The sequence below is a fragment of the Lycorma delicatula genome, chromosome 5 (assembly GCF_047948215.1).
Source record: "Lycorma delicatula isolate Av1 chromosome 5, ASM4794821v1, whole genome shotgun sequence".
In the NCBI taxonomy this organism is placed as follows: Eukaryota; Metazoa; Arthropoda; class Insecta; order Hemiptera; family Fulgoridae; genus Lycorma; species Lycorma delicatula.
The window spans coordinates 159,562,973-159,586,089 of NC_134459.1; the positions used below are offsets into that span (position 1 = coordinate 159,562,973).

At 30.0% G+C, this 23,117-nt stretch overlaps 1 protein-coding gene across 2 annotated transcripts in view; it reads right to left on the reverse strand.

Annotated features, from left to right (window-relative positions):
- Window positions 1-15,805, reverse strand: part of LOC142325543 (endochitinase-like) — a 72,472-nt gene extending 56,667 nt beyond the window's left edge. The window contains exons 1-2 of one of the 2 annotated variants that reach the window (XR_012756564.1): window positions 4,816-4,849; window positions 131-333 (exon numbers count right to left, since the gene is read on the reverse strand). The gene's annotated coding sequence lies outside the window, so the exon portion shown is untranslated. Of the gene's footprint in view, window positions 1-130; window positions 334-4,815; window positions 4,850-15,679 lie in introns of those variants that run through there. The other variant, XM_075367421.1, reaches the window with a different exon arrangement.
- Between the last annotated feature and the right edge of the window lie 7,312 nt (window positions 15,806-23,117).

A 23,117-nucleotide genomic window follows, 5' to 3' on the forward strand; every position in this document is an offset into this window, starting at 1 on the left:
TATTCTTCTAGGTTAAAAACGCAATATTATTTTATAAACTGCAAATATTACAGTACGTGATAAGAAAACAAAAATAATAACACTTATTTTAAGCTATATTAAAACAATATTAATATTAAAAAAAACTTACCTCGATCAATAATGAAGGTCATTAACCAAAACAAAATAAACAACGTATAAGAAATAGTTAAACAAGAATGACCGCAGACACGAGGATCCAAATTGAACTGCATATGACAGCGCCATCTGTAATGTCGCTAGATTCCATAAGCTTTCGTTCTCTGCCACGCACGTTATTTCTCTGTCGCTTCAAACTACGTCCGAACAACAAACCTGCAAAATAAATTATGAAAATTAGCGCGCCAACTAAAATGTATTACCTACACTGTACTGTTTCTCCTCTCATAATAACAACCGACAGTATAGCATTAATGTTTTACAGATTTGAAAACTTTTAATTTTACAAAATAATAATTGAAACCAAATTTTCGCTTAAACCTATGTATACAAAGTTAACAAAGGAACGTAACCAACGTTAAACTGTAATGTTAAGGTTTTCAGTTATTTCGTTTTACCTAATATTCAATTTACGGATATAATTTACACTCACGCATATTTTATTTTAATTTAAAAAAAAAACTAGAGAGCGCCCGTTCATCTTTTTTACTAAATATTGCTATTTTCTTTTAATATAAAAAAAGTTTATAAAAAAACGTAATAGCGTAAATAAAAATAAAAATGTTACGTCACCACTTTAGTGTCGCAAAGTAGCATGCTTGCCTGCTACACCAATGGTGTCGGGTTCGATTGATTCCCTGTCAGGATCTGAACACAATTTTACAATAACTTAGACCATATCGTCTTTAGTCACAGAGAAAAAAAACAGGATCATTTATTTTAATATAGATAAGAAATATTAATGAGTACATAAGGGGGTTATGATATAAAAGGATTATTTCTAAATTTATCTCAGCAAGCCGACTACCGTATTTCACAGTAGAGCCCAGCCCGTCTATAATACAAAAAAGCGCGCGAACACAAACGTGCAAACACACATTTAGTATGGATTTATCTCAAAAATTATACTTAGATATTACAAAGTAACTTATAATTTTTCGCGTCTCACTGCGTTTTTGTAATCGATTTGTCACCTCGGTAACGCAATAGTGAAACTGACTATACTGAAAGTCACAGGTAATTAATACTTCAGCACGTATCAACTAATCACCTCGCCAGTCGCCGACGTGGAGTAGTAATGTCTTCCCTTTTTATCCGAAAGGTCCCGGGTTCATATCCCTGTCAGGCTTTAAATTTTAATTCGCTTTAGAATTGAAATACCGTACTTCTACACACAACCACCAACCTAATATTATGGTGAATATTTAATAACAATAAATTATTGAATTAAAATAGTATTATCGTTTCCGCGAGCAGAAAAAGTCAGGTTTTTGTACTCGTCGAGTTAAAGCCTCATATAATTTCCAGTTCGTTTCGTTATAATTTCTTAAACGTCCTTTATTAAAAAAAAATTTGGAATTTTTTTTAAAAAAGATTAAATTTTTGTATTAAATTTATATTTAATTTTTAGGGTTCGGTTACAGCTCGGGAATCACTCCATATATGTAATACTTGTAGGGAGTTTTATCCGTTAAAAAAAATTAAATTGAAGATTCGATTATAGAGTTGTTATCAATTGCACGCATAATCGTTATTAAAAAAAAATTTAAACTCAATTTGATTACCACAGAGTTCAATTTTTCTGATGTAAGTTTTTTTAAAAATAAGTTCGTAAAAAGATTAAAAACTAAAGAAAAAGGATTTAAATAATGAAAATCTGGAGGTTCGATTCTCAGTTTAAAAAAAAAAGACTGACAAATTTAAAGTCGCGATTTCGATTCTTCGTTTCCGCACAAAATCACATACTTAACGTTAAAATAAATATTACATAACGTTACAGAATAGACTTGATCTTCCACCAAAAACGGAGTTTTCCTTTATTTAACACAGTTTCATTCAAAAATACTGTTTATTAACGATAAAAAAACAATATTTAAAAAATCGAGAGATATGCTAAATGGTCTCGGGTTCAATTCCCGGTTTGGATAGTAAGTAGTTCAATTCGTAATGTATATCCGAGTATCAATATTAAAAAAAATCTAAGTTGAAGATCCTGGGTTCGACTCTCACAACATAATCCTTTTCAAAACATAATCGCATTCATAATATTTATAAAATATTTCGCCTAGAATCAATTTAGTCTCCATACAGTTAAATTTATTTATTTAGAGCTAATTAAAAAAAACAAAAAAGGATATTGAAGAACTAAGTTTCGATATTATTGACTTACATCCGTGCTGCTTATACGTGTATTTAAAATACAAAATAAATAAATAAAAATGATAAAAAAAAATAAAAATGCCGGGTGGTGTGAGAAAAAAAAATGAACCGAAAGACTCTATTTTAGTCAGTATTATAAATTCGTTAATTATTATACTGTTAAAATTGCTTTATGCAGTTTAACCTTCAACACAGCTGTTGTGAAGGGTGGGGGTACAACTCGTAGCAACGGGATTGTAGACAGCCGTCGCCGAGCAGTTCCGCAGATGATGCAGTATGATTTATATAAGTTATGTTCTCTAAATAACCAGCTTTTTTTTATTAATTTATTTTACTCGTATTGACAACATACACAGTATCTACAATTTTTTTCATTTCCACAGCGCCAACCGTTATGTATTGCATCACAGGATGAGATGAGATGGCAATTTTGTAGCGTGTGAAAATGCCATGCCTCATCGGAATTCGAACCCGGGACCTCCGGATAAAAGGCCCCGCAATTAGTCGAAAAATGTTTGAGATATGGAGGTCCGAATAATCGACGTTTTAATAAACATTAATCTCAGATTATATTTAATTTGAATCACAATTTTGTAACAAGAAAATCTCTGATAATTCGAGTACTTAAACAAGCAATAGTTTATGTAAATTTTACGGATAAATAAAATATGTAAGTCCGGTTAAACGAGAGTCGGATGTATAAAATCAGTGATTATTTTACTAATTGTATTATAACAACATAAAAAAAAATTAAAATAAACAAAAAAGTTATCAAGTATGATTTTTAAGTTTTTAACACTAATACATAAACGATAAATATCAAAGTTCATTGACCTTATTGTCAAACAAAGAATTTAACACGATTTTTTTTTTTTTTAATATATAAATATAAATAATAGTAAAATAATAATATGATTCATTATTAAATTAAAAAAAAAAATAAATAATAAAAATTTTACAAAAATATAAAAAATTATTTTTTTCATTCATCTTCCTTACTGGTTAGCTTGGATGATGTATTCTATGTGTTGAATAACTCAAACGCAACGCAGTAAATTACCTGATGCCGATCTTGGCTGCCAAAGGGTCAGGGGGGAAGGAAAACTCAGGTTAATTGGCAACATGGCACCTGTTGTAGTCACAATGTTAGAGCTGCGATTATATACCACTCCGTATTAAGAATAGTATTAGAAGAGAAGAGAAGTAAGAGAGAGAGACCCTCTGTCTCGCTTCCTCTCCATCATTGATCCCCCTACCAAACCCTCTCTCAATTTCTCTCCATCAACCCTCGCTCTCTCACACTACCCGCTCTGTCTCTCACTCGACCCCTCTCTCTCCCAGTCACTCTCTCACTCTCCCCCTCCGTCAATCTCTCTCGCTGTATGCGGTGGGCTACTTAAACATGTTTGTATTTTTTCAATTTTCTCACTCAAAGTGCATTTTTACAAAAACTTTGTAATAAAAAAATTGACCGTTAAGGTTTTTGCCGACGAAATTCGAACCCAGAATTTTCGGTATATCAGTCGGTTAATTTACCAACCGATCGATCTGAGGGTCATTAAAACTTTCTTAAAAATAGTTTTCCTCTAAAAGAACGATCGACTATACATTTTCAACAATTTTGTGATTTTTTTTTTTTTAGCTTAAAAAATATAAATTAAACACGGGAAATGTTAAATATAAAAATTTTTAATGAACTGTTTGTTGTATATATGTCGTACTTTTTACGAATAATTTCTGCTTTAAATACTATGAACGCATAATTATTAAGATATATGACAATTACTCGGTGTCGAACTCAGAACCTCACATAAATTTTAATATCGGTCGCCTTCTACAAACTCACTACCGATGTTTTTTTTTCATTTCTTACGATTAATTATTGTTAAATAAAAAATACGCCGATAGATTTCCAAAAACATTTTTACGAATTTATTAAAATGATTATTTTAGCTTTCTTTACTATCAAAAATGATTTTTTTTTTCAAATTTTTGTGTTATTCCCGAGAATACATTCATTTATGAATATTTAACGACATTAACTGAGATCGGTGAAGAAACAAACGGTAAGCTATTTTGGGTGTCGAACCAAGGAGTTCCAGTAAATCAGTATATTCTTTATAACGATACAGATGCGAATTATTTTCTTGTTTAGCACGTCTCATTCTCGTTACCAGACTTAAAACTTAATATATCTAATATATCACTCGCGAAATACCCTTTGCTTATATCAGTTTAGTTAAATATATACACCGTTAATGGCCAAATAACCTAAAATACAACCATATAACTTGTTTATCTTTATTTATTTATTATTATTAAATTTGTTAATTTATTTTGTAAAAATCAATCGGCGTTAACTCGAATCTAACATTTTTAATCTAATAAATAATTTGAGTAATACATATACAGAATAAAACACCTGCCAATTATTGTTTACAAAATTGTAATAATATTAACAAAATAAATAAAACTCACCTTAAATCAGTAATAAGGAATATCTCAATAAAAAGATGAAATTTGGATAACGTTACATGAGGATTAGGTTAGACTAAACACTGTTATGTGAAGGCATAACAGTGCACTACGTATTCAGTCGCCTATCTACCGATAATTCCCGCCAATAACTAACTACAAGACAAAACATCTCAGTGAATTTCGTTAGTTTACACTCATGATGCTCTTCTCCATCTTCCCCCCACCCCATACGGAATCAACCGACATCGAAAGACACAACCATTTGTTTTAAACAACAACAAAATTAAAATGAAAAATTATTACATCTAAAATTCGGTTCGCAAGCTGTTTCTTTCACCGTCAATTTTCTTTTACATTTGACCATCGGTTACACGTCCTCTAATATTTAATTGTTTTTAAAATTTACTATCAATCTTGCCGAACTTATAATTAGATAAAATATTAAAGAGAATTAATTTTCCCTTAAACTATAAGTAGACATATTACTACAACAGCCAACCATATACAAAGGGGTTATAACGAGATTTTTACTTATTATTTAATTACATATAATATTTATTTTATATACGTAATCAAGCTCAAGACATAGTAGATGTAAATACGGACCCGCACGCGCGCGCACATACAATTTTGTTATCAAGTGTTACTATATTTTTTAAATATCAAATCAGGAATTAAAAAAAATATATAGTATGTGTGTAAGCGCGTACATACACCCGTAGATCTATTTATTAATTCACTTTATTATACATGTAAAGCCTAATTTTATTTTATTTAGATATTTAAAAATACATTTCGTCGTTTTTAATCAATACTTGGCTCTAAATGAATAAAACAATTTAATCCAAAATTTTTTGAATTTATTTAATTGTTTTATAAGATAACACTCAATCCTGCTATTGCGAAAGAGATTTATAAAAGCACTAGACTCTGTGTTAACCTTGAACGTTCATAGTCGGAGTGAGGAATGTTTACAAAACAACGAAAGCCGGCTAGACACCGCAGCAAACAACTTTTTTTATCTCTTCATCACGCATTATTAAAACAAATATTCTTATCTGTTTTAAACAATTTATTAATTTTAACTAGCAGACTATGCTTCACTATGCTAGATTTCAGTATATATATATATATATATATATATATATATATAGCCAACCGTACACAAAGGGGTTGTAACGAGATTTTTACTTATTATTTAATTACATGTATAATCATTTTATATACGTAATCAAGTTCAATATATAGTACAATACAATTTTGCTATTAAGTGTTATTATATTTTTTAAATATCAAATCAGGAATTGAAGAAAAAAACAGTATTAATCTGTTTTAGAGGTAACATGACCTCCGTGCTATTAGAGAGGTAGCTACTTTACCTGCTAGACTAAAAGTTCCAGATTCGATACCCGGTTACATCTAGAAAATAGGACCTCAGAAATGGTCGGCCTGAGACTGTACAAGACTTCATTTACACTCGTACATATCATCCTCTGAAGTATTATCTAAACGGTAATTACCGGAGGCTAAACAGAAAAAAAAGAAAAAGGTTAACCGTATTAAAAACAACTGTAGGTACTGGGTTCGGCTCTTTGAATTAACGTTTTTTGTTTTTTTTTTTTAATATTTCTTTCTTAATTTGCACATAAAAATAATTCTTAACCCGACAAGAAATTCAAAAACAAATAAATAAAAACCATCAGACCGTGAAAGTGAACACAAAGCTTAAAGTTGCTTTAAGTTGTTTTATTTTATATTTTTGACTTTATTTCCTGCCACTGGGTAAAGGGATATATAAAAGCGATAAGACTCTGTTAAACTTGAACGTACGTGACTGGAGTGAGGAACGGCTACATAACTGTGTACAGCAACAAAACGTTGATGAGACAGGGCGGCAAGGAACTTTTATCTTCATCACGTATTATAAAAACAAATATTCATAATCTATTTTATTTTAAATAATTTATTAATGTCAATCGACAATATTAATATCCAGTTATTTTTTCTCTTTAATAATGAAATAAGGATGGCAGTTAACGGTTTGGAAAGAAACATAGTTATTATTACCTTTTTTTTTTTTAACCTCCGGGATCACCGTTAGGTATTACTTTCAGAGAATAGGATGAATGATTTGTAGCGTGTGTGAAAATGGCATGCCTGACCGGGATTCGAACCCGGGATCTCCGGATGAAACGTCGAGACGCTACCATTCGCGTCACGGAGGCCGATTATACTTAGTATACTTGATTACTTTTTTTATAATCGTCATTTATTTTTCTCGGAAAACCACAAAAAAAATTCATTTAAAATAATGTAATTCTAAAATAAAATAAAAGTTTAAAGCAATTTTTTTTTTTTAAATTATTGATTACAATTTAAAAATACGTTTATAATAAATTATATTGAAAGTAGTTTAAAAGTGTTATAATATAAAAAAAAACCTTTCGGCAAGCCGGAAAGCGAATGTAGATTTCACCGGTGCTAAATAGGGGATAAAAAAGATTTCCACCTTAATGTTAAGAAAAACTTCATATTTACTCGATACAAAAATAATTTGCACGTGAAAAAAAGTTTCACATGTTTAGCGTACGACAATTTTAGCCCATCTTACAATTCCGGCAATATTTTGGTCGTCCCTTGCCGTAAGTAAGGGTTGGTCATATCAAAAATTGTTTCGGACAAAAGTTTTAGGTAATGTTTAGAGGAATAACGATCACTTTAAACCGATTCGATAATTGTACCTATTAAGGGAGGTATGATTTTTTTTTTGTCTTCAAAACCCCATTTTTTCCACCCCATGGGCCAATCGTTGGTGATATCAAAAAACTTTACTTACATATATTTTAGGCCCTTATAACTTATATATATATAAACAGACGCCACGCCAAAACTAGTAAAAATGGATTCAGGGATGGTCAAAACGGATATTTCCATTGAAATCTGAAAATTTTTCACGATCATAATATACTTTCTTTACTTCGTACAAGGAATTAAAAAACTATTAACTCGAAAATTAAAACTAATGAATTCAGTAATCTGTATTATTAATATAAGGAAGTAATAATAAATAAAAAATTAACATTAGTAAAATAAAAAGATGGCTCTGAACAAAATTTACTTCCTGTGATAACTTTGTACGTAGTGATGATTGTGAGGGAGTGTGCACGTGAATGGGACCAGATAGCAAAATTTCTAGAATGTTCCGACTCTTGTCCTTCCATCTGTTCGCGCCATAATTCGTCAACAAAAAAGAACTGCGTGTGTCAAAATGTGTTACGTCGATGAAAAATTATATTTGTTTATAATATTATTACCTGTTCCATTACATAAAGCAATGTAGAAAAAATAAACCAAACTTATATATATATAATCTAATCTTTTCTTTCTGATAATTTGTTAAATTAGTATTACTGTTATTAACGATTAAAGTTGTCAAATACACCAAATAATATTTCTTTACGATTTGTAGCGTCGTTATCAAAGCCGTATCAAATTTTGTTTACTTGATTATTTGTATTTGGCGAACATTATTAATATTTAGGAATATTTTAAACGAATCTAAACGACCGTTCAGAAAAGAATTCAACATGTAAACCAGGTAAGTTCTTTTAAAATTCTTATAAAATTTATATATAGATTACTTTATACATAATAAAAATAATTTGCTTTCAAGTAAGTTATACATTTCTCTTTTAGTATACACTAAAAGAGAGGTTCCGATTCTTTTGTAGACTAAATTTTTTTGTATTTAATTTCTATTTAAATGTCCTCTAATAATTGCTACTTATTAATTATTTCGGGTGTCAATATTTTATTTAAATTCTGTTTTTTGTTTTTAAAAAAAATCTAGATTTCTGTTAATAACAAAATCTTATATCTGTGTCTGCATTTGATGATTAATAAATTAGCTATATATTTTAAAAAGGTAAAATGGCCTTTATTGTTACATGAAATACTTTAAAAATATTTTCTCGCTTTTTTTAAACTTACATTGATGTGTTTTGCAGATCAAAACGGTCGGTTTTTATGTTAGGTGGTCATATTTATTATTAATTTTTTTTGCAACAAATATTTATTTTGATTTTTTTAAATATTTTTTATTAAGCGTGATAACTTACAATTGTACAATGAATCCAACTTTTAAAATTCACCTGCATGATTAGCTAAATAACATAGCCAACAGTACATAAACGGTTAATGATGAGGCCTTCAATTATTTAATTTTATGTAATATTCAGTATGTATATATATATATAATTACAACCGCGCACGTAAACATGATGATGCACATATACATAAAAGCACATTCGGGTGCGCGCTTCAGTTATTTTTTTTTTGCCAAAAATTACAATTTTTTATTTTAATTTAAAGCAGAAATTTAAAAAAATCGAGTAGTGTAATTAACAATAGACATGTAATATCGCCCCGTCCAAGTCACTGAACGCGTGCTTGCTTGCTACATCTTAGAGAGATCTATTTTTTATTAATACTAACATAAAGTAATGTGTGAAGTTTAATCTGTGTTTGTTTAGACATTTATATACTTTGTTCTTATTTATATATTTACTAGCTGCAGGGCTAAACGATTTAATTTCCGGATAAACAAGATCCGGTCGATCAATAGCGTATTCGATGCGTTAAACAGTTAGTGCTCGATTTGCTGATACATACGCCGTTTGAATCGTGAAAATCGGACGAGCGGCTGCCGAGATATTACGGTGGTAATATCTCGGCAAAATTAATATTAATTTATATAATATGTAATTTAACATTACATATTATAATTACATTAATTTAAAATTTAACATACAATAAATGGAATACTCGAGCGAATGCATAGTTGGTAGTTACAGTGTTAGATAACTTTTTTTTTAACCAACATAGAATGGAGGACCGAGTCCTATTAAAATGTACAAAAAAAAATTATTTCGTGCAAAAATTGTTGCAAACTTCAGGCTTTATTTTTGTCTTAATGTATATGGTTTAGGCTTCAGAATTTTCTTTTTTTGTATGAAACGACAAAACCTAATGAGAAAATAATAAAAAACATGAAATAATTGTTGACATTGATTTCAAATACACACACATGCGCGCGCGCACACACACACGAACGCACAAGAACTCATTTCACGAAAAGTTTGTTTACGTCTCATGTGAGAACAATAGATTAAAAATATTAATACCTAATATAAATCAGCTGTTCATATAACCATGTGTTTATGTAACTTTGCAGTGTTGTCACTTTGGCTGCCAAAAAAAACTAGTCTACTTTATTTAGAGACCCGTAAATAAAATAATTTGAAAAAAAACTAAAGCTTATTCATTATTTCTTTTGAATTAAGCCCATTTTTATTATCAATTCTAGTTTTATTCATGTTTGCGACTACAATCTTTCTAGATTTAGAATTTGAAATCTAAACAATGAAAACTGAATTATCTCTTTATTATATAAAAATTTCTTTTTAAAATATAGCCTTGTATTGATTTATTAATAATTAATCTCCACAAAAATGTTTGAATTAAAACCGGAAAGTATACAAAATTTTATTTCACTAATAACTTCTGATTTTTTCATTTTATTGCTAACACTGAAATGTCATTTTTTGTAAATCTTTTACAATCTGAGGTTAATAATTATTAATAAATCAATATATTTAAATTAGAAAAAAATAAATATATGAACATGAAGTCGGGATTCGAACCGATGTGCCTTTCGCTTGTAAGTTACAAATATTTTATTAATTAAAACTTTATTTGGCTATAACTCTGGAACCGATGAAAACAAGTACCACTTATTATGTATCGTTGAAAAGCTCTCAATGAGGGCTTTTTTTTAGAAAAAGGTCAAAATGTTGTACATGTCTGCAAATAAAAATACGATGGGACTGATAGCTGTTGAATAATAAATGCGGTAACTTTTCAATTAATCCCCTGCTATGAAAAATTACAACCAGAATTATGAATGCTATTATATAATTGTTTTAATATATAAATTATTTTATATTATATAAATAATATAAAACACTATGAAACACATATAACACTATGAAAACATAAAACATTATTTTGGATGTCATAACCTGATAAGTTAAAATAAAGTGAAAGAAATAGTTTGATGTAATACTTTAGATATAATTACATAACTTCAAATAAACATGCTCCTTGTCTCAACTGCTGCAAATTTATTGATTAGTTTCTCAAATTTATGCTATTATCGGTAACCTCCTGCTTCACACTCAGCAAAGCCAAGGCTGAAAACTTTTCTGCCCGGCTGATGATCTCAGGTAGGCAGGATAAGTTTTAACTTTAACCTTTCCCAACTGGCACTGGATGTTGTAACAGTCAGTAAGATCTGAAGACCGGCTTCCAAATTTGGAAATGCATCATCCCCAAACTACACGATGAAGTGTAGCAGGTCTGCTGGAGTCGAAATCTTAACATCAGCCCTTGTGTTGAGTAGCATTCACCAGTCCATTATTTCACTGAACATCTCCAAGCCATCCAACCTGCCCATAAAAATGCATCTCTGCTTCAAGTTATTCATTAGTTGCGTACATTTGTATGTAAAAGAAAATCAAAACCGATTTCAGTTTTTTCAAGCTGATCAATTCTTCTCTCATAAGCTTTTGTCAAGCATTCTTTTCATCATTCATAGCATTTCATTATCTATTGTTAGCCTTATATCCTCTTTTGTTTCTCCAGCCATTTTCTTCTTCCTTTGTTGTTTCTAAACTTGGAGATCACAAGTACTGCACAGTTCCTTTGCTTCTCAAGAGGATTCTTGCATATGGCATCACTGTTTAGAAGGAAATGCTCTTGTAAAGCCTGAATAACTTGAGTAGTATTATGGAAATTCTTTGTGTCATCCTGAAGCCTTTTCTAAAATCAGTCAATCTTGACAAAACTGAAGAAGGACCAGAAACTCGAAGTTAAAATCTGATATAACAACTGAATCGCAACACTTCTTGTATCTGAATTTTCATTCTGATCATCTGCTATATTTTCCATTAGTTCTACCAAGTGTTGTCAATTTAACAGCTTCTTCACTGACTCACCAAGAGCAGTTTTCAGTCTCTCTGATCGAACAGCTGACCACAAAAAATAAACGTACATAGAATGCACAGTACTGAAAAATATCATACCTTTACCTCAAGACTTAAATAATGAATCCCCAAGTAAATTAAGTGTGTGATTATCACAGTTAACAGACATAGTTTTTGAATAAAGCGCAACAAATTGTTGCGCTGTTTGTTTTTTAGCCAGACATTATAGATGTGTTGTTTTAAAACTGTGATCGACAGACAGTTTTCAAAAAGTAATTTATACAACATTTGTTGCAATGTCATATATACAATCCTTTCTGTATATTTTTTATGAGTTTGAATGAATACTAAGAAAGACTCCTTCATAACTATAGTTTTTCCTCATAGTTTATATCTACATGTCTAATGATCTTTGACACTTGTTGGTCAAACATTATTCCGTAGTATTTGGTTTTGTGGTTGTCATACACAAGTTTTTCTCCGACTGAATATGCTAAAAGCTGGATGAATTCATTTTGTATTTCTGGTGAAAGGTATGTATTTGATACTAAATTTTGCTCTACGTATTAAGAAGGTCATGGTCAAACTCTTCAAGAAGCTTCAGAAGTTCTATAAAACTTCCAGTGTTTCTGTCACTCCTATTTTTCAGTTTAAGTGATAGTTTCTTTTTCTGCAGTCTCTTATGGCCAAATTTTGTTTGCCTAAATATTCTTTGCAGGGTTACACCCTTTAAATACTTGTCAACATTTCTTTTTCTCTTTAACAATGTGATTTCGAAGCTGTGCAACTATTAAACCTTTTTTTAATCAGTCTTATTTTCACGTTGTGAAAGAATTTTAATACATTTGAGAATTCTCATGTTCAATAATTTTGCCTGTTTTTTTCAATTATTTAAACCATTTTCAGTTTCCAGAGAAGAACATTATCCCTGATATCCCTGAGCTAAAGTATCGCATAATAAGTGCAATCAACTCTAGCAAAAATTACATGTTAGAACGAGTTTGGCAAGAGCTAGACTTTCGTGTTGATGTGTGCTGTGTCACCAGAGGAGCACATATTGAACATTTATAGATTTTAACAAAAACTGTTTGAGTCCCTGCATCACCTCGTACAACTTTCATTTAGGTAAGTGAAATACTTTTTTTGTACTGAATTTTTATAACTCCTAAGAACATTATGAAACGCCTTGTATATACTGATTAAATAGTTGAACATATCACAAATGTTTATGATAGTAATAAATTTAAACTTGCGTACCAGACAAATAACCACGTAATAAAACGCCCAATATCTGATTTATATAATTTGAGTGGTATTTATAAAATTGGATGTAATGGTTGTGACCGTATTTATATACGAAAGATCACTAGATCATGTAAGACTGTATTTTTGGAATATTTTAGAAATTATAAAAAAGGTAAACTGGGTTTCTCTAATGTATCTGATCATCTGATTAAGAACAAACATACAATATCTGATCTGATATTAGGACAAATTTAAAAATACTGGAAATTAAAAAATATAATATGATTACAAATAGTAAGGGATTTGACATTTTAGAAAGATACTATATATATAGTATATATATTTTTATGTGTATATAAATTTAATATGATCAACCATCAGACAGAATATGAGGATGATGGTATTTTGAAAGCTGCACTAAGATGGCACCACTGTCTATTTTGATAGTGATGTATATATTTCAATCAGTATACAAAAGTAAGCAACAATGTAATATAAATTCAACTAAATCTAAAATATATTAATATATATTGATCATTATAATTTATGAAAATATATTCTTTATACATAACTGAACCTGTATTTTATTTACTGTGAAACATGAACCAGCAAAATCAGTTCATAGAAAAGATACCTTTAATATGAACATATTTTAACCTATATTTTTTTAAGGAATATATTTTATGTTCCTTTTATTTGAACATATTTTTGGTTCTCCGACCACGAATATTGAAAGTTCTACAATGTAATAAAAAATACTGTAATTTATGATTAATATCAGAGAAAGGAATTACTGGAGACAGACATTATTCAACATTGGAATTGGGTTCGCAATTCATATTATATCATTTTAATTTAACGTTATTAATATTATTATTATTATCAAAGAGCAGTTGCTTTACTGAGAGGTACTTTCATTAACTTTAATGTAATTATGAAATAAGTGAAGAAGGATGCTGTAAAATTTAACACTATTTTTCAACCATTATTTCAACTATTTTATCTAAGTGTTTGTTGGGTATGGTAGAAATAATATTAATCAACTAGTTCATAACAATACAGGATTAATGATACCATCAAAGGGATATTTTTAATTAACTGTCCTTTCTACAGTAGTAATTTATGTCATGTCAGACATTGTAATTCAGAAACAAATATTTCTCTTTATAATCGTATTAAATAGCGATTTAAAACATATTAATTGTAATTTATTGAGGCAGATTTTCTTTGGACCTAATACAAGGTTTTCAGATATTATTTTCAAACAAGTTTTCTTCAGACAAGTTTATTTCCTTTTCAAATATTACATATTAGAATCTTACACCTATTTCAGAATTAAAAACAGGATTCAAACATGGGTTTATATAAAGAGAATAGTTTGGAATTTAAACAATTTGTTCAAGGTAGAAAAAAATCAATTATAGAGGAGATATCTAAAAATGTTAATGTTGATTCACTGATTTGTACATATAATTTGTCTAATGTGGGTAGTGAGCGCAATCATGTGTTTGATATTGACAGAAATGGCAAAGATTGGCTGAAATGACTATCGAATTCCATTGATTTCAACTACAGAGTGACTCTTTAGTCCTGTTACCCAATTTTAAATGTAATTTATTAAGAAAGAGAAATTTAGGTGGAATAAGAAAATGTATTTGTTACAAAAGAGATTTAATAAAAAGCTATTACTTACATAATTGTTAAAGAATATGCTCAAAATGCCCACCCCTTGCGGTTATACATGCACGGACTCTTTTCAGCATATTAGCAGAAGCCTTTTTAAGAGTCGCATTAGAAATATTCGTGATTAAGTCTGTAATATTGACTTTTCTGTTCATCAGTAATGTGAGGATTGTTTTTGAAGGCCTCAGACTAATATAGCCCCACAAAAAGCAGTCAGGAGATGTATGTTCTGGGGACGTTGGAGGCCATAAGACCTTATATTACTTTAATTAGAGTATATTATGAATAACCTATAGAAAAGTTTGATACTCAAATTAAGTTGTCTTCACGGTTTATATCAACTGTGGAGTCAATTAAAGGTAAATGATATTTTAATCAATATTCTGCTACACAACAGAATATTACAATGTAAAACATGTTATGCAGTATTAATAATACAGATTTACTTATTTTTAAAAGGTTGTGCATCAAATACTGATAATGTTATAAAAAAGCTGGGTAATAAAAGTAAACCTAACCACTGAAGAGAATATTACATAACATATTAAACAAATTATTATTCTAATAACAGTACTGCACAAAGTACAATTGCACCCTTAACTTCATTAAAGTTAATGTTACGTTATAATAGACGCATTAATGCGATTAGATGAAATAAAATAAACAAATATTGTTTAAAAGCTGCAAGTTTTAATCAACACGAATACATATATAATTCCATAGCTAACTAAACTCATTTAAAATAAATCCTTAATGCAATACTGAATATAACTATAAAACAATATAATAAAAAACTTATAATTTATAATTATTCTTTAATATAAAAATACGTAAACAAAAAAATGCAAAAATATCTATCCAATATAAACACAAAGTATTTCAACGAAACTTACTTGACATCCCTTTTTATGATGAAAACCGACCACTAACACGTGCAGAACTGGGTTTTCTACTTTATTATAACCGTTTTCACCCATTTTAATGATTATATTTATTTTCTCCGCCATTATCGTATGTGAACTTTAATCAGATACGATCGGTCAAATAGCAGGTGTACAAACATTATAGAATTTATAGACAGGTGGTTTAAAATAAAAAATATACAAATAATGTATATTTTTGTAACATTAACACAAAGAAATAAATAATTGTCGGCGTTTAAATTGTTTAGTTACTTCAAATAAAAAAAAGGTTACAATGATTAATTTACTTGATTGTAAATTAATTCAGCACTGTATTAAAAGGCAGTCATTTCAAAATATTTATGAAATATTTAATTTTGTTTTATAATAATTATACAATAAATGAATTATTGTATAATTCATTTATTGTATTTGTTACAAATACAATGTAACAAATAATTTATAATAGGCTACTTCCGAATTTTTCGTGCATGTTTTTTTATTATACCAAAAACTAACATATACAAACACAAAATTTTCAGCTGGATTTAAGTCTAGGGAGTTGCCTGGCCACGAAAGCACTTGAATAGTTTCATGCTTCAATAAAATCTTCCACTCTTTGGAAACTTGACGTGACTTCAAATCTTCTTCAACACTCCATTGCCTTGTGGCAATTAACATTGAAGTTGCATCACAATCCTTTACTTCAGAAAATTGACATATACATCAATTTTCAACAAATCATCTATTGGAAGTAATAAACAAGGGGTTTCAAATGTGAACAACCCCAGAACATGCAAAAGTTGTATGAATGTATACTAATAAGTTGTTTAATGTGCAACACATTGACTTCTTCCATCAAGACAAAGAAACAGTGTGTTGCACGTTAAACAACTCAGTATAATGTTTAAACAACGGTTTTTATCCACAATCTTAATCGAGTAAAGAATTCTTGAAAATTGTACATAATACTTTTGTACTGACAATACAGTAACAAAAATTGTTTCCTCCCATATATGTTCACCAGAAACAGCAGGAAATTCATTCGTTAGTCTTGAAAATGAAACCATGCCCCTCATCTGACAAAAAAGTGTAGATCGGGTGTATCTGATATCGACAATGTTCTTGAGAAGTCAATCTGCATTAATTAAGGTGATACGGTTAGTTCTCATATGTTGTTACATAGTACGGTTTCAGATTTAAATCGGCAAGAATCTAAAGGCAAAATGTGTAATTTACATCGCTTTATTGTGCTATTTAATATATAAATTTTTTGGACAGGCAGATCCTTCTTTGAATATCAGCAATGGCCTCTGGAGTCATTATAATGGAAGGTCATCTATTTCATTTTTCAATTTGAAATCAACTTTGTTGTATGCCTTTTTGAATTGTGTATGATGCTTTTTGCTTGAATTCTGTCATTCAGAAATTTTTCAGCAAATATTTGATGTGTTCCTTTAAAGGATTCGAGGTGTGACACCTCAAGCTCTTCATGACTTTCACATGGTAAACACTTTTAATTTTCAATAAAAGAAATATCAGAGCCTGGCAGTAGATTAAAGCTACTGCAAGGCAAATAATTGAGATCACCAATCGAATCATCCTCTGAAGTGAATGATTGTATTTTTTGAATATCTTTTAATTCATTAGCCAATAACCTGCGACCCATTTTGTCATATGTGAAATACATCAGACTTCAGTGGTATTTGGATTACTATCAAACTGAATCGTAATTATTGTTAATAGCATATTTTTGTATCCAGAATCATTAAAGAAGTCGCTATTATCTGTCTTCAAAAATGCATACACCTTTTTCTCTTCATCACCTTAATCAGTAGAAGAATGCACTAAAGGGAAATGCAGCTGTTTTCCCAATTTTTTTTCTAATTTTCCCTAGTCTTTGCAATAAAACGTAAACTAAAACCAATCAACTGCTGAAAGATTAATACATTATTTGATCTTGAAGCCCAATTAACGGACTGCATGATTCGGGCTGTTTTTTCTTGCATCAAGTAGTTCTTTAATTGATGTAGTTCCATTTTAAATTCATTAGAAGAGAACACTATCTCTCATCTAGGGTTTACAGCTATGTATGAGGTGTTATTGTTTTTTAATGGTAACCTAATTTTTTTTGAAAAGCTAACCTAATTTTCTAACATAACCTAGAACAATGCCTTGCATTAACTTAATATGATTACGAATTCTAACTAATTTTATTTATCCTTATTATTAGTTTTGTAAAAATTATTTCAATTATATATAATTAAGACCCTGGTAGTAAGACATACAAATAAGAAAATGTAAGGTTACGGTTAAAAGAAAATTAAATCGATATGATATAAATATTCTGTGTCTACAAAAGTTCATGTTAATATTACTACTAAATAATTAAAACTTAAGTCGATCAAATCTTTTAATAGATTAAAAAGCTTGTCATCAGCCTGAAGACGTGTTAGGTTAGAATGTTTACTCATTAACATTTTAATAATTAAAGACTATAGTAATAACCTTACTTTTGTCCAAAGCAGTTCAGAGAAGAACTAAATTCATCATAATTTGACCTCTATTCATTACTAATTATATACATAAACAGCTACGTTAGATACTGCATTAATTCAAAACATAACTGCAATAGTGGTGGACATAACACAACCTCTCTTTAGGACAAAAGTGATAGAATAGTGATATCCCTAGCGAGAACTGGACTTAGGAAAGGAATATTATATTTTGTTTTGAACCAAATAAACGTAACATATCATAGGATAAATCGGTTTATCTTATGTTACAAAACAAGATTCCATTTTTAATTTCAACAATTACTAATGTAATACCTTCTAAAATTTATATACATTAATCATCTGATTCAATTATAAATAACTTGTATCAGTGGCGGATCACGTTTAGGCACCGTGAAACTGCAGCACCCCCTATTTCCACTTGATATTATCGATAACATTTAATATAATGAACCCTTTTTTCTTTAATTCTTTCTTTATACTTGTACAATATATATGGTCTGATTCATTTAGGTATCCTGTGTAAGAGTAGTATGCCCTCTCCGTAAACGGGGAACAATAACCTCTCAACAATTATTCTAGATTGAAAAGTACCATGGCAGCACAGCAGTGGAGGCTTGCGTATAGGCACTGTGGAACTGCAGCACTCCTATTTCTAGTTGATATATCATAACATTTAATAACATTGATATAACATATCAATATTATAACAATGATATAACATATCATATATTTAAAACATTGATATATCGATAACATTTAATATAATGAGTCTTTTAATTATTTCTTTATACTTGTACAGTATATAATCCTTATGCTTAATGTCAATAGCCATCCCCCAGTTTATGAAAAGATACAAAAATATGGAACAAAAGTATGGAATTGTGCGTTTCACAGTTCCAGCGGCTTGATGTTTGGCTGTTGGGCACATGAACACATAGGAAACTGCACACGGGGCTGTAAGACAGAGATAGCACTGTCGCTCTCGCAGTGCTGATCCTGGCATACTGGTAGAAGGTAGTTTTGTTTTTACTCCGCGTGTGTACAGAACGTTCCTTGTTCGTTCCCTTTTCTAGTTGAAATATGAAAGCGGTTTAGTCGTTTTTTCAATAGCGATCAGAAGATGGCGGAAAGCAAATGCTCTTTGATTGCCAAATCTGTCCAAAAACACGCTGGAAGCACGAAGGAGAAGGTAATTAGTAAAAACTAATTATGTATTTGTTTCTGGGTGCATAGAATTTTAAAAGCACCGTTCGACTATAGTGTTTTTAAGCAAACATTTTATTAAGTTATTATCCAATAATTCTAAAAAAAGTAATATCTGTATTGATATTTTATTACTTATTCGGTTAAACCGTGTATCGTATTCTTGAATGTGATAAAGTGTAGAATTAGATTATTATCCTGCTTCCAGTTATTCTGATTCATTTTTTTTTTTGTTTTATGGTAATGGTTTTATGTTTAATGACCTTGAAAAGGCCCAGAAAAAAGTTTCTGGAGCAGCACCTCCACTAAGTATCATTTATATTAATGAAAACTAATTCACCAGGTTATAATATAGAATAAAACTGCACATAAATATTCTTTTGTTTGCTAAAGATTTGAAACAACTAAAAGTAAAAACTTAGTTTAATTACTTAAAATGTATATATATATATATATATATACATACAAACACACAGATTGTCCCATGAAGAAACTGTGAAATTTCAGAATAGTTTTGCTGGTGAAAACAATCATATGTGTATAAACATAGGTTTGAAAACATCTGGGTTCGAATCCCGGTCAGGCATGCCATTTTTCATACACTACAAATTTCCATCAGGCTAATGACCGTAGCAGTAGATGCTAAAAAAAAAATCAATTTGAGATATTACATTCAGTCGTATAGTGGGTGGGATTGGATGGTCAAAATCAATTTTCTTTATATATCAGTTTCCTTTTATATACAGAATATCCTATGACAAAAAGGAAATGCTTTCAGGATGTGTTCTACAGTTAAAATAATGAAAAAAGTACAAATAAACATTGGTCTGGAATGCTTTATTTTCGAATTACGGCTAGCGAAAGATTTCACCTGAATTCAGCTCTTCTAATAAAAAGAAACCCTACTGTAATTTTTGGGACCCAAATTAAACAGTAAAGTTGGTAAACTACAGTTGTATTTTAAGATATCCGACGTAAAACACAAAATTCGGTGTCAAAAAATAAGTTTTTTTTAGGTTTGTAGTAGAATAGATTTGTTAAATGACAAATAATTTGTTAAAATTAAACTAAACACAACCAATAAAAAGTAAATGAAAGCTTTTAAAATCGGTTTTTTATTGAAACAGAATGAAAATCGTACTATTCTTTCTGTATTTAATAAACATTATTCTTGATATAGTAAAACGTAAGAAAAATAAAATACATGAAATGAAATGATAAATGGTGAGAGAATAACAAAGTTACAATAATTGTTCGAAATTCCCTCTTTCACAATGTACACAACACTCTGCTCGACGTAAAATATTTACGGTGGCTTTCCGTATCATCTCAGGATCTTTTCATATAAATTCAGTGTATTTCGTATTTTAATGAGTAACTCGTTTTTAGTATTAACTTTTTGTCTGTTTACTATCGTTTTCATATGGCCCCAAATGAAGTAATCTACATTAATCTCTGACATTAAGTCAGGTGATCCTGGTAGCCAATCGATCGGTTCACCACGTCGAATCCGGTTCACAAAAATAGCATATTAGTGATTTCTAGCAACTAAAGAAAAATGTGGCGTTGCACTATCGTGCTGGAAAACAAATTCAATTTATTTTGTAAAGGTACATGCTCCAGAAGAGCCTGTAAATTATTTTTCAAGAAATGAACGTATGCATGTGCCTTAACGTTTTCATTGAAATTAAACGGTCCCAGAATTTTGTCATAAATACCACACCGAACATTAATATGAATCTATGTTGAAAAATTCCATTGTACAATGTCGATTGTCTTCGTCGCATAAATAACCATTTTTAGAATTGATGATTCGGTTTCTCGTAAAAGTGGCTTCAGTAAATAAAATTAAATTTACCATATTCAGTGTTATCTAGAAGGCGATGGATGAAACAAGTTTAATCGCCGGGATAATCTTTCGGTCGCAAATTTTGAACCTTCTGCATGCGGAAAAAATAAAGATTTTCTTCCTGTAGGCTGGGCCACACTTTGTTTTTTGACAAACCAGTCCGACATGAAATTCGCCGTGTACTTGTGCCTGGCCTACGCTGAATCACATGATGTTCCTCATTAACACGATGATTTACTTTGTGTTCAACAGAAAACGATCTGTTTTTAAATGATCATCTCGTTCGAAGAACATTTTGTTCTTCCTCCCCCTACGGAAATATTACGAATAAATAAACATAAATAAGACAAAACAATAAAAATCACGAATTAAAATAAAAAATAATTATAGATCAAATTACAAAACCGAGAAGATTACACAAAAATAGAAAACCGAGCGTGCGTAATAATAAAACAAAAACCGTGTAACCGTAAGAAAAGATTCGAATTCAGTTTACATCTGCTAAAATAAAGGGTCCACCGATAGATCGAATAAAACCTTCACCGAAACCCGAACGATAATAATAATTAAAAGTTTTTTAAAAACCCGGAATTAACTGTTTTCCGTTGAACGCGTACATTAATATTTGTTTAATAATTTTTATTAATGCCTTCTGAATTGTGAATCGTTTTATAAATATTTGTTTTATTCGGTATCTTCATATCGTGTTTATATTTTAAATAATAAATACGGGCGTTAATGACAGCTATTATTTATTTTGTAATTTAAATTTTGATTTTTAATTCACGTTATAATGACGCGATCGGTATGTACCGATTAAAATAAAAGATTTGATTACTTATTTTTACGTGTACTTTTATCGTACGGTGTCGACGATTATGCACACTGTGTTATGACTCGTATGCTATTATAGCTAAACAGTTCAAGTATATAGCCAGGAAATGAAAAATATTAAAAAATATAGATATACTATCTGTCAAAGCCAAGCCTGCTCTTAACTGGAGCGAGCAGAATACCCTACACTTTAACAATCGTTACCACCAATATATTGCTATTTCAGCAATCAAACAGGTTAAAAACGTGTCTGACAGTGATATCATTTTTTTTTTTTTACCCACCGGGTTGGTCTAGTGGTTAACGCGTCTTCCCAAATCAGCTGATTTGGAAGCCGAGAGTTCCAGCATTCAAGTCCTAGTAAAGCCAGTTATTTTTAAACGGATTTGAATACTAGATCGTGGATACCGGTGTTCTTTGGCGGTCGGGTTTCAATTAACCACACATCTCAGGAATTGTCGAACTGAGAATGTACAAGACTACACTTCATTTACACTCACACATATCATCATCTGAAGAATTATCTGAACGGTAGTTACCGGAGGCTAAACAGGAAAAGAAAAGTGATATCATTTTATTAAAAACAAACTCCACATCATTTCAGTATAATCACGCATTTTATATAACTATATTAATGTGATGTTAACTGTTTGAATAGAAAATAACACTTTGTTGAATGTATCAGTAATGCTCGGCGACTGTTCAATTTGTTTACCGTGATTTTATTATGACAGTGGGTCACTCGGGAACAACATATGAAATATATTTTATTTTATCTATGATACGTAGTTTAGTAAGGAAGACAGTTTTGGAATGAAATTCGTTAATTTACTTGACTTGACACGGAAAAGTCAGTATTCTGACCGATCTTATTTTGTTACTAATGATTTCCTCGGTGAAGTTTTACTTTAGAAAGGAATAAACCAATAGAAAGGAAAAAATGTGCCAAATGCCGAACTGAAGGAGGTAGTATTAGTTGCAGTAGTTAAAGAAACCCGATTGTTCTACCCATCCATACAATGGA